Source organism: Epargyreus clarus, unplaced genomic scaffold, assembly GCF_041222505.1.
Source record: "Epargyreus clarus isolate Ecla_fem2 unplaced genomic scaffold, WU_Ecla_fem_2.2 ptg000010l, whole genome shotgun sequence".
In the NCBI taxonomy this organism is placed as follows: Eukaryota; Metazoa; Arthropoda; class Insecta; order Lepidoptera; family Hesperiidae; genus Epargyreus; species Epargyreus clarus.
The window spans coordinates 7,192,882-7,205,523 of record NW_027332218.1 but is presented as its reverse complement, the minus strand read 5'-3'; the positions used below and the strand labels follow the sequence as shown (position 1 = coordinate 7,205,523).

The 12,642-nt window shown below is 37.3% G+C and overlaps 1 protein-coding gene across 1 annotated transcript in view; it reads left to right on the top strand.

Annotated features, from left to right (window-relative positions):
* kmr (pleckstrin homology domain-containing family A member kramer) overlaps positions 1–12,642 on the top strand; it is a 95,244-nt gene that overhangs the window by 6,402 nt on the left and 76,200 nt on the right. The window lies entirely within an intron of this gene.

The window sequence follows — 12,642 nt, the reverse complement described above, 5'->3', positions numbered from 1 at the left end:
GTTGTCTTGTTGTCAGAATGTCTCAAATAAATGTATCTCCTACAACACCCGTCGAAACAGAACACAGTAGCATGTAATATTGCTGTGATAAGGTTAGATTATTTTCTTTTATTAAGGAAGGTTCAATTCCCTTGAATCCTGATAGTTTTTTAAAATATACTGTAAATACATATATAGTAGGACGAAATAATAGGTAGTAAGTCAATGATGAAACGGCTGCTTTTTTAAAGTTCTCATCTTTGAACGTGGCATATTTGTGATTATTTTTATTTTATTTATTTATTTACATGCCAACAGCAACACATACAATACATTATATAGTACTTAGAAGTACACTATAGTAGTATTAATAATAATAAGGTTCGTATGAGTGCCAATTATAGGCATGAACAACGTTTATATATGGGAAACTGGGGACACTTGATCCCCCCTTTTGTTTTTTGACAACTATTTGGTAAATATTGATCCGATTTTAGATATATTGGTACTGAAATACGTGGAATTTCATTGGCTATACTAAGTATAAAAGCTAAAGATATCGGTATATAAATTTTGAAACCAGTCCACGAAAACTTTGTATAGGGAATGATACCATGTGTCCCATATATATGTCTGACTTGATCCCCCCCCTCTGGAACACTTGATCCCGAGGGAAATAAGTCTCCTATATTTTCATATGATACCAAAATGAAAAAAAAAATATGTTAAAACTGATTTATCATTGATTTATTTGCTTACTAGATAAAGTAGAAACAACAACAACAACATATCCACTGTTTTGATAAATCACATATACGAGTAACTATGTTTTCAGCTAACATTAGTTAATGTTCCTATTATCACAGAATGTTATGGTTGTTATTTTTTTTCTTGCACCTTCTATTGTTTTATATACTCTAGGCATATTAAACCCTGAAATTATTCAAAAATAAACATTAGTGGATGCTTGATGCGGGGGGATCATATCTCCCATAAGAAAGTGTACCAAGTGTACCCTAGCTATACTGTGGTTATAAAAATATATTGTAAAAAAATCGACTACTATTAACACTATTCTATGAAACAGACGTTTAAAAACATAGATAATGAATAGTTTAAAAGTGTTATTTACCCAAAATAAGTTTACTAACCAATTATTTAATCAAAATAAAAACTTACGAAAACTATTTTCCTGCGACACGAAACACACAATCATCCGCCATCTGCTTAAATATAAAATTGGACAAGAGTACCATGTTTAGAAAGTTATAACGTATCATAGACAACCAATGTCGCCACACTAAAATCATATAGTGTTCACAGAAGCTCTGTAAATCCAGTGTACCAAGTCTCCCGTAAGGATCAAGTGTCGCCAGTTTCCCCTATTAGTCTGTATTTTTAATTTGTATGGAACAAATCGAACCATACGCAACCATTATAATGCTGACTGAGCATGGTAATAATGAAACAACCGCAACTGTTGCCCACTAGTTTCCATCTGTACCATTTAACTATGATATAAGTGCTAGTGATATAAGCAGTGGGACAGTAATGGGTTGCTGATGATGATGATAAGTGCTACTTATGTGCTAACATTTTATTTTTTAAAGAAGATAATGTATCAAAGTAAATGTCGAATTCCTTATCTATATTGCAGTCGGTTGTATTCGGCGCAAATTCGAGGAAGAGGGGAGTGTTTGAGGAGGTTTGTTCTACACGCAGGAATGTGGAAAAGTTTACTAATTTGATGGCGTGGGTACCGAGATGGGACGTTCAGTTTAACTTCGTTCAGTAGACTGCTGAAAACTATGACTCCACTCAAAAGTTTTTTGAAAAATAATATGTCTGCAAGTGTGCGACGTTTGTGTAGAGATGTCATTTTAAAGTGTTCTAGACGATTAAGTAACAACTGAGCGATTTATTCAGTATTTCTTGTTACATCCATATTTTGTTGCTAAGTCAGCAAAATGTGACTCAAATTGGATGAAGGTGCAAGAGTTCATGCATCCAACCTTATTGCAACAGCTACCTACATGACGAAACCGAAATTGTCATAAATCACAATCACAATCACTCATATTCATTATTGTGTGTAAATTCGTCACGGTCCTCGTCATTTCTAATGATATGTGGGTGTGAGTTGAAGTACCTAACTGAGAAGGGACACTTTCACTGCATATTTTTCTGTGAACGACGCTTCGATGACTTTGCAATAAAATATACGGGCCTCTCGATCGAGGGGTCCGAGGTTCAAATCCCAGGCATGCATCTCAAATATTTTAGGGTTATGTGCGTATTATAAATTAATTATCACTTGCTTAGGTGGTGAAGGAAAACATTGTGAGGAAACCTGCATACCTGAGAAATCTTAAAAACAAGAACAAAGTTTCCAAAGGTATGAACTCTACCAATTCGCACTTGGCCTGCGCGGTGGACTAACTATGGAATCCTTGTTAATTAACTTTATTTTCGAATTTATTTAAGGATACCCTTTGTTGAACTGATAAAGCGATGTTAATAAACTTATGTTGTAATTTCAACACCATTTTTTGATGCCAATGTAAACTGAAAAATAACAATAAAAATTGAGCCTACATGTTGAGCCTTTATAATACTCGTGAAAAACCTTGCTGAAGGTTCCCAGATTGCCAGATTCGATTCCCGCTAAATATGTATAACAGTAATTTGGATTATTTTACATATTGAGTATTTGTGCCTTGCATGTGACTCACAATAAAAGCCGTGAGTGTAGAAAGCTCTTTTATTCAATGCAATGTATAAGTTATACTTATTATTTATATTATTAATAAAACTAATTTGGATGTTATTTGATATAATGGTGTTTGTGTGGCTCACAATAAAAGCTATGAATAGAAAGCTCATTTATTTAATGTAATCTTCGATAGTGATCGAAGAATGTAATGCATAAATTCTTGACGGGGCGTCATAATCATATCAGCGACACTAGCGATCTCACGATGATTTCTATGACGTCCCGTCACACTTATTTAATCCAATACAAGATTGTGGTACCACGTGCGAAGCTGTCAGAGATCGATCGTCTGATCGGTAGTGAGAGCAACCGGAAGGGACACTTTCACTGCTTAACTGTAATGCCCTTTGTACACAGTGGGGTGCGTACCGTTCATAATGATCGTAACGCATCAACGAAGATTGAACCGATTTTAAGGTATTTTAATAGCTACGAAGAAAAAAATTGTATTTACCCGACTGTCACAGAAGGAGAGTAATGTTTTCGAGTATGTATGTATGTCCAATTCTTTGGCACCATAGATATATTATCCTACTGATTAGTATAATATATCTATGTTTGGCACACTCTATGGACTAAACATAAATTCGAAAAATTAAAATGGCGTCTTTGATTTCTTCAATACCGTCTCTATGAACGTCTCTAAGAATCCAGCAACCAAGAGTCCGGGATTTGAACCTATTAAAGTCTGATTATTCGAAAGGATTCGGAATTTAAATTTCCTTAAATAGTGAAGGAAAACAACACGAGGAAACCGACATTTTCATACCAAAAGTTTTTTTTGAAGTTTTAGTAGGTGTATGAAGACCTACGATCAACATTAGTATTGTTGATCGAATATGACGTGTGTCGGTGTCAAGGTGTCGACGTATGCCACACACTCCACATGGCCTGTACCCTTACCAAGAGTTTTTACATTTCGACAAATATGACTGTTTTGGTATTTGTTTACGTATGGGCCAATACGATTTCCTAGTTCTGACACAATCCGCTAAGGGCGCTGATTGGAATTTGTATGGGCAAATACGTAAACAAATACCAAAACAGTCATATTTGTCGAAACGTAAAAACTCCTGGTAAGGGTACTGAGTGGTAGACTAAAATAAAAACCATTCGAAAAAAAAATTCGGGCTCCGAGTGAGACAGTAACATGAAGATGACGATAAGTGTAAAGTACCGACTTGCATTTATGATCAAATGCAATTTTTAAAACGTTTTAGGCATACAACACCTACATATAGTATGAGTTTGTATGGCAGACAGATATACGAATGTACGTAACATTTCGTTGTGGACATCTGAAAATTCAGATGAACGAAATGTTCGCCCATTTCTATGACCCATTTCCAGGAATTTCCGAGAGTGATTCTATTTCAGCTTGGGATCCGCTTTTACAACTTTTAGGCAAAAATCTCTACTAAATTTTATTCTTGCAAATACTTTTAACGTATCGGAAAACAGTTTCGAAGAGACTTCGTCGTGGGAATATCTTAAAAGAGATAATATAAAATTGTTTCAGATTTTCTTCTTGATTTGGAGTTGGAAGGTTAACCTTGGACATTAAAGTGAATTTATTGATATAGCGTTCTGGTTTGAAGGGTATGTCTATTGGTAATATTTTTAAAGAAGGTATTTGAGGGTAGTAAAACCCTCTTTAATTTAACTTCAGAAGCACCACCGCCATATCTTTTTCTGCTTTATAACAATAGTGTTAAGCTGCTGCAGTTTGCTTTGAAGAATAAGGGAGGGATACTTATTCGAGACGTTCCAACTTAGTTCTCAGGGGTAATGACGCATCTGTGCCCAACCTTAGGTAGGAATTTAATTTTTTCTAGTTATTACAGATGTCCATGGAAGTTGTGGTCACTTACGAGTACTATCAGGTGTACTGTACGTTCATTTGTTATTTTTAGATAAAAGGTATATATTCTATCACTGTATTTATAACTAGCTGACCCGGCAAACTTTGTACCGCCTCAAAATCTATTTATCAAATATATTTCATATAAAATAAAATATAGCCTATGTTACTCGTGGATAATGTGGCTTTCGAATGGTGAAAGAATTTTTAAAATCGGTCTTGTAGTTTTTGAGCCTTTTCATTACAATCAAACAAACAAAGTTTTCCTCTTTATAATATTAGTATAGACATTAGACATATCGTAATCTTTCCTCAAAATCCTTTACCATATTTTGCTTCACAAAAATAATGTTAATAATGGAAGTTTCATATATCGATTTATATACCGTCGAAGTGTATCAGGCCGTCCATTTATCACAAGTGTCACCCGTACCAGCGCCGGTGCAGTCGCGCTGAGTGATTAAAAAGTTTTGCAACATTTGGCGAGCATTACCGCCCTTGGCATATTTTATAATGAATACTTATGAATACGTGAATTTGCAGTTATAAATTGGCGCTTCGTAAAAATGATGAGTGAAATTTTATAACATTTATATTCTGAAATTCTAAAATCTACTACAAATTGTACTTCGAAGGTGTTAGAACCCTTTGTGGTTCGACTCCAGCGGCGCCACCGCCACACCTATTTCTGCCTAATAACAGCAGTGTTAGGCGCTGCTGCGTTTCGTTTTGAAGGGTGTGGTAAGGGAGACATACTTTTCCGAGGCGTTCCAGCTTAGTCCTCAGGGGTAGCGGCGCATCTGTGGCCAACCTCAGGTAGGAATATCTAATCCTATCTGGGGTTGATTACAGATGTCCATGGGCGGCAGTAGCCACTTACCATCAGGTGGACTGCATGCTCGTCTGCTACTCCTATATTATAAAAAAAAACAATGTACGTCCTTAACTACGTACTCTAGTAACTACCTTGTATCAGATAAACTGCATGCTGGTTTGAAACTTACTTCTATATTGTATAAACATATTAAAAAGAGAGCTAGACAGAGATTTGCCTTCTTCCTTGATAAACATTTATGTAATAGATGTCGTGAAACATAGGTATACCTTTTCCTTTGGTAAGGAAATGCAATTTTACTTGCAGATGGCGTCTGCCGTTGAATCTCAGCGACTATTGTTGTATGTTGAGTTGTAGCGATGTTTAATCTTTGTAAGCGAAGCTGCTTCTTGGTATTTCAATGCTAAAAAGTTCTTTAAAAAATGTCTGTTTGTCCGGTTGTTGGCTTATTGCTAAATCATGTTAGGTACAGACACAAATTAATTGATTTTGCATCGATGTCATCCCTTGACACTACGTTGACGTTATCGATTGATATTAGGATCGACTATTTAACGTCGATCGTCAGTTACCACACCAATCGACCGGTTACGTCGAGTGACGATAGAATTCACGTCGATTTTTAAACGATATGAATCACTACTGACTAAAAAAATTAAGAGAGGAGCGTTGAGGACGAGCATCGGGGGAGTATTAGGAGGAAAAAGATCCACGTAACCTAGTATCGCTCCCACGGCACCGGAATCTTTTCAAGGTTCCTCCGTTATAAATATAGTAGTCCTTTTTATAATATAGTAGTAGCAGACGATCATGGAGTCCACCTGATGGTAAGTGACTACTGCCGCCTATGGACATCTATAATCAACTCCAGATAGGATTATATTAGATTCCTACCTAAAATCGGCCACAGATGCGCCGCTACCTACGAGAACTAAGCTAAACGCCTGGAAAAAGTATGTCTTCCTTCAAACCAGAACACAGCAGCGCTAACACTGCTGTTATTAGGCAGAAATAGGTGTGGCGGTGGTGCTACCGGAATCGAACTACAAGGTTTCTACCACCTTCATCACAGTATTCAATACAAAATACAACAACGTTAAATTGCTGCTATAAGGCAGTAATAGGGTTGAATATGTAAAGAAAACACACATCACTTTATCCACTAACTGTCGACTATGTAAATCTAGTAAATATTTAATACTGTGTAGCCAGCAGGGATGACCTATTTTGTCTCGGCCGTTAGTGTCTGATCAATACAAAGGACCTCTGAAATAACTCCGGCCTGGCTAGAATTTCATTTCTCGGAGCTGTTTCACAAAGATCTTGCGCTTACTAATATTGTTACTATTAAATTGATATTGGTTTCATTTAAATTTTAAGAAATGAGTATTTAGGTGTGTTTACAGATATTTTTATTAGATTGCTATAGAAAACGAGGATGTAGTTCAACTTATCATATCATAGATTAGTAAAAATTACTTTTAGTTTTGACAATTGAAATTCTAACTGCATCTATTAAAAAATTTAGTTTTTTTATGATAATTTACGAATGAAACGCATTTTTCTCCGTATTTTTTCTTCGATTTCGTGTTTTTGCACCACATAACTTTGACGACGAAGACTTTGCCTTTGACGACTTTGGTTTTGACGACCCGCGTGGCGGAGCGGCCACCATACCGGTCTGACGCGCAAAGGGTCCCGGGTTCGATCCCCGGCCAGACAGATACCTAAATGATGAATTTAGGTTTCTGTTTCTGGGTCTGGGTGTTTGTGTATTTGTCTCTGTGTGTGTCCATGGCACCCACGACACAGGGAATCCTAGTGTGGGGCTGTGAGTGTAGAAAGCGTTTATCGTATTGTATAAAATACTTAATAACTGCGCATGTCGGCACTGTTCCGCGTAAATTACACCATGACAGCCGTTAAATGGCTGACAGACTTGTCAGCCGTTTAGGCCATTTAATGGCTTCCTTCAATTACAAGACGGTGAGATATCTATACTTATCTATGAAATTAATATAGAACAATGGAACTACCTAAAGCCGTTCACAGTTGCCTTGCCACTCCTGAGGTAGCCTTATAGGTATGTATGTATTTGAAAGTGTTAGAAACCTAATAACAGCAGTCTTAAGCGCTGCTGTATTCTGGGTGTGGTAAGGGAGACATACTTCTCCGAGGCGTTTCAGCTTAGTACTCAAGGGTAGCGTCGCATGCCGGCCGATCTCACGTAAGAATATCTAATCCTATCTGGGGTTGATTACATATGTCTATGGCAGTAGCCACTTACGATCAGGTGGACTGCATGCTTATCTGCTACTCTTATATTATAAAAAAAAGTCATCCGGCATTCTCGACCTTGCATATAAACGCAAAAAATGTTTTTCGCTATAAATAGGTGTGGCGGAAGTAGGTACCTCTTCGGTCGAAACATACTGGTTCTATCACTTATCAAATTTTGTTTACTAAATACACGTTATGTATAGATTATGATGTGTTATTATAATGTAAGCCAACATGTAGATTAATGGTTCATAAGTCAATATTGTATATGAAAAATCTTTAATGGGAAGTATGTGTTATGGAGTTTCTTTCGCCGCTTCTTCTCTATATAAACGAAACTTGTGAAGGTATTTTTTATATAATATATGAGTACCAGACGAGCATGCAGTCCACCTGCGTGGCTACTGCCGCCCATGGACATCTGTAATCAACCTCAGATGGGATTAGATATTCCAACCTGAGGTCGGCCACAGATGCGCCGTTACCTCCGAGGACTAAGCTGAACGCCTGGGATAAGTATGCCTCCCTTACTACACCTTTCAAACCAGAACACAGCAGCGCTTAACACTTCTGTTATAAGGCAGAAATAGGTGTGGCGGTGGTGTCGCCGGAGTTAAACCACAAAGGGTTCTACCACCTTCACCACAGTATTCAAAACAAAATACAACAACGTCAAATTGCTGCTATAAGGCAGTAATAGTGTCGAATATGTAAAGAAATCACACATCACTGTATCCACTAACTGTCGACTATGTAAATCTAGTAAATATTAAATACTGTGTAGCCAGCAGGGAGGATGACCTATTTTGTCTCGGCCGTTAGTGTCTGATCAATACAAAGGACCTCTGAAATAACTCCGGCCTGGCTAGAATTTCATTTCTCGGAGCTATTTCACAAAGATCTTGCTGAACGCTCTATCAGTAATATTGTTACTATTTAAATCGCTGTTTGTTTCGTTTAAATGTGAAGAAAATTTGTAGGTGTGTTTACAGATATTTTTATTAGATTGCAATAGTAAACGAGCATACAGTTAAACTGATGGTAAGTGGTCACTGCCGCTTCCGGGGTTGCGGACGGCAAGAGTGGGATCTCAAACTACCCGGCCAGCGACCCCGGGAAGGACGGCGGTATGTGTGGTCGCATACCGTCGTGCACACCAGACGGTGTGGCGAGAAGCTCACCTGGGCGGAGCCCGACGGGACACCGCGCTAAGAGGACTCGGGTTGCGTTCCGTTAGAGATCCCAGAGTCCTCTACGCAGCGCCGAGGACGGCCACCGGGGGGGTTTTAGTGCGGTAAGATTCCCACATAACCCTGTGTCGCTCCCACGGCACCGGGTACCTTTTGAAGGTTTCCCCCTCGTTAACAAAAAAATATACATATACCATAACAATGGAACTACCTGAAGCCGTTCTCAGTTGCGTTTCCACTCCTGAGGACTGAGGTAGCCTATGAAAAATCTTTAATGGGAAATATGTGTTATGGAGTTTCTTTCGCCGCTTCTTCTCTATATAAACGAAACTTGTGAAGGTATTTTTTTATATAATATATGAGTACCAGACGAACATGCAGTCCACCTGCGTGGCTACTGCCGCCCATGGACATCTGTAATCAACCTCAGATGGGATTAGATATTCCAACCTGAGGTCGGCCACGGATGCGCCGCTACCCCTGAGGACTAATCTGTAACGCCTCCGAAAAGTATGTCTCCCTTACCACACCCTTCATACCGGAACACAGCAGCGCTTAACACTGCTGTTATTACGCAGAAATAGGTGTGTCGGGGGTGCCGTCGAAGTCGAACCACAAAGGGTTCTACCACCTTGAAAGGTGTGGTAGGTGGTGGTTATTAATGTTCAGAAAGAATTATGTAAATAATCTACGTGAATTTTCATCCCAAATATCATACCTTCAACCTTCAATTGCGATCATAATGAAATTATATCAGGTGAAAATATCTGAAACGTTTCGTGTAGTATATTCAAATATACATATTTTTGGAATTGGATAACTCCGTGTTTCTTGACATTATATAAATTAATTTGATTTGAATTTGAACAAATCCTCTTCATAAGATTTTAAGCGAATATACCGTCGCCTTATCTAGTCATTTCTGCAGTAAAATAGAAGTGCTTGTGATGCCTTATTACTCGTATGCTTTCATGGAGTACTTACGCTGACAGGAATGTATGCGTCGTTCCAACTTTGTCCTCAGGGTAGTACGCACCTATGATACCGAAGATAAAAGCCTCATGCATATGTCTATAGGCACTACCACGTCAGTCTGGATGATAATGGATGGGTTATGATGGATAGAACGTATGGTTGAATTTTAAGCTGTTTTTTAAACGAAATCCGGGGTTTCGAATCTCGGATACTACCTCTATTTTTTGAAGAAAGTATAGGTATGTGTATAGGGATTTTTGTTAATATATATAACTAATGGTGCCTGCGGCTTCGCCCGCAAATTAAAGAAATAATATGGCATACATAAAACGGAAAATTTCTACCTGCATTGGAATGACAGTGGTGCCATCTGTCGAAAATTGGTCTTACCAAGTCCCAAACCCTCGTGGGCTCTTGGACAACAACTTTTCTAAAGATCATCACTTGATCAAATGCATAGTTTTCGATTCTATAACTACTTACGAATTAAAAGTTAATTAAAAAAACCTTTTCCCACGGACTAAATTGTGAATCTAAGCCATTCTCAAGTCCCCTTGAACACACACAACAAATTTCATCGAAATCAGTCCAGTCGTTTAGGAAGAGTGAATATATATATATATATATATATATATATATATATATATATATATATATATATAAATGTATTAACGATAGTAACGTAATCTATAATTATAGTAAATATCTCCATGTCTGAGAATCCTTTAAAATAAAAAGTTCTCAAAAGATGTCTCAAGAAGGTAATTTGTACTTGACCAGCGTGTGCGGTCTTAACTCCTCGCACTTTGAGTGGAGTAGACGTCCATGCCCAGCAGTGGGACAAACAGGTTAACGACAAAGACGACGACATTTGGTAAACATGGAAATATTATTTCATAAGATACATAGAAATGTTTTTCCTTTTTATGTTACGTGGTACTAGAAGACATAAAAATGTAACTTCAAAGATATTATTAAGTAGAAATAAGGTCGTAATTGCGTAGATCTGAGAATTCGTTATCAAAGGAAAACTTCTTGGGAGCGGGAACTTTTCAACGTCGAGACGTGAACTTTGATCGTTCCCGGCGCAATTATTTCAGCAATCTGTAATAACGTGGAATGTATTGAAGTAGAAATCTCTATATATATATTTCTTATGTGCGTGTGTATGTCACTAAACTCCTCCTAAACGAATGGACTGATTTTGATGAAATTTGTTGTGTGTGTTCAAGGGGACTTGAGAATGGTTTAGATTCACAAGTTAGTCCGTGGCAAAAGGTTTTTTTACTTAATTTTTAATTCGTAAGTAGTTATAGAATCGGAATCTATGCATTTGATCAAGTGATGATCTTTAGCAAAGTTGTTGTCCAAGAGCCCACGAGGGTTTGGGAGTTGGTAAGACCAATTTTCGACAGATGGTACCACTATCATTCCAATGCAGGTACACATTTTCCTTTTGATGTATGTCATATTATTTCTTTAAAATGCGGGCGAAGCCGCGGGCACCACTAGTGTACTTATATATTTTCTTATAAGCTTTTGCAGATTAAATACTAGGGATGTAGAGCGGCCATTGCTACAATTTTCATACAAAAGCTTTTTTTTCCACTTCATAGACTCAATCTCTGATTGATTTTGTTTGACATATATTTCAGAACGACTTATTACCAATTGGTAATAAGTAAAACATTTGCTTCCTGTGTCCGGTCTATTAATACTACATAGATACCTTACATCATTTTTTTGTGAATTCCATATGTAGAGTTCGACACCTTATTTACTTAGACTTAGCATTTTTACTATCTCCATAATCTGATTTGATAATTAAATTTAATAGCTGTGATTGCTTCATGAATCACGTATTCCTAAATTGGGTTCAAATCCCCAGCGCGTCTTTGTTCTACGAAGAAACCTGTTAAAGGAAGCTATCCTGAAATTTGTCAATGATGTTCCCAAGGGTTTTTAAGATTAAGATGATAATTCTTATTAATTAATACGGCAGTAAAATTTATATACCATACTTCTTCAGGCTTTTCTTTCTTAAACAATACTCATTAAATATATCAATTAGCATTTATTTTCAATGAATTATTACAATGCAAATAAGTTCTAAATATTATCTTAAGTGACATATCGTACTCGATTATTTCCGTAAATAAAAATATTGCATTTCTTGCGATGTATGTTTGTAAAACAAGTATTACTTTGAGTGTTATGATAAAATTGATAAAGTTATATATTTTTGAAACATACCTTTTTTTATAATATAAGAGTAGCAGACGAGCATGCAGTCCACCTGATGGTAAGAGGCTACTGCCGCTCATGGACATCTGTAATTAAGTCCAGATAGGATTAGATATTACTACCTGAGGTCGGCCACAGATGCGCCGCTACCCCTGAGGACTAAGCTGGACCGCTTCGGAAAAGTATGTCTCCCTTACCACACCCTTCAAACCAGAACACAGCAGCGCTTAACACTGCTGTTATTAGGCAGAAATAGGTGTGGTGGTGGTGCCGCTGGCGTCGAACCACAAAGGGTTCTACCACCTCCAAACCCACCACCACCTACTGTATAATTCAGACAAATTATAAGACACCTTTGTATCCCAAGATTCACCAAGTACAATTTTTTTCTGAAACCATGTTGTTTCTAAAAACCACGTTTGAGATCCAAAACATACAATTTTCCACACGCGAACACCTATTATTGGATCAATGGTGTATAGTAATAATATAGTAGTAGGTGAAA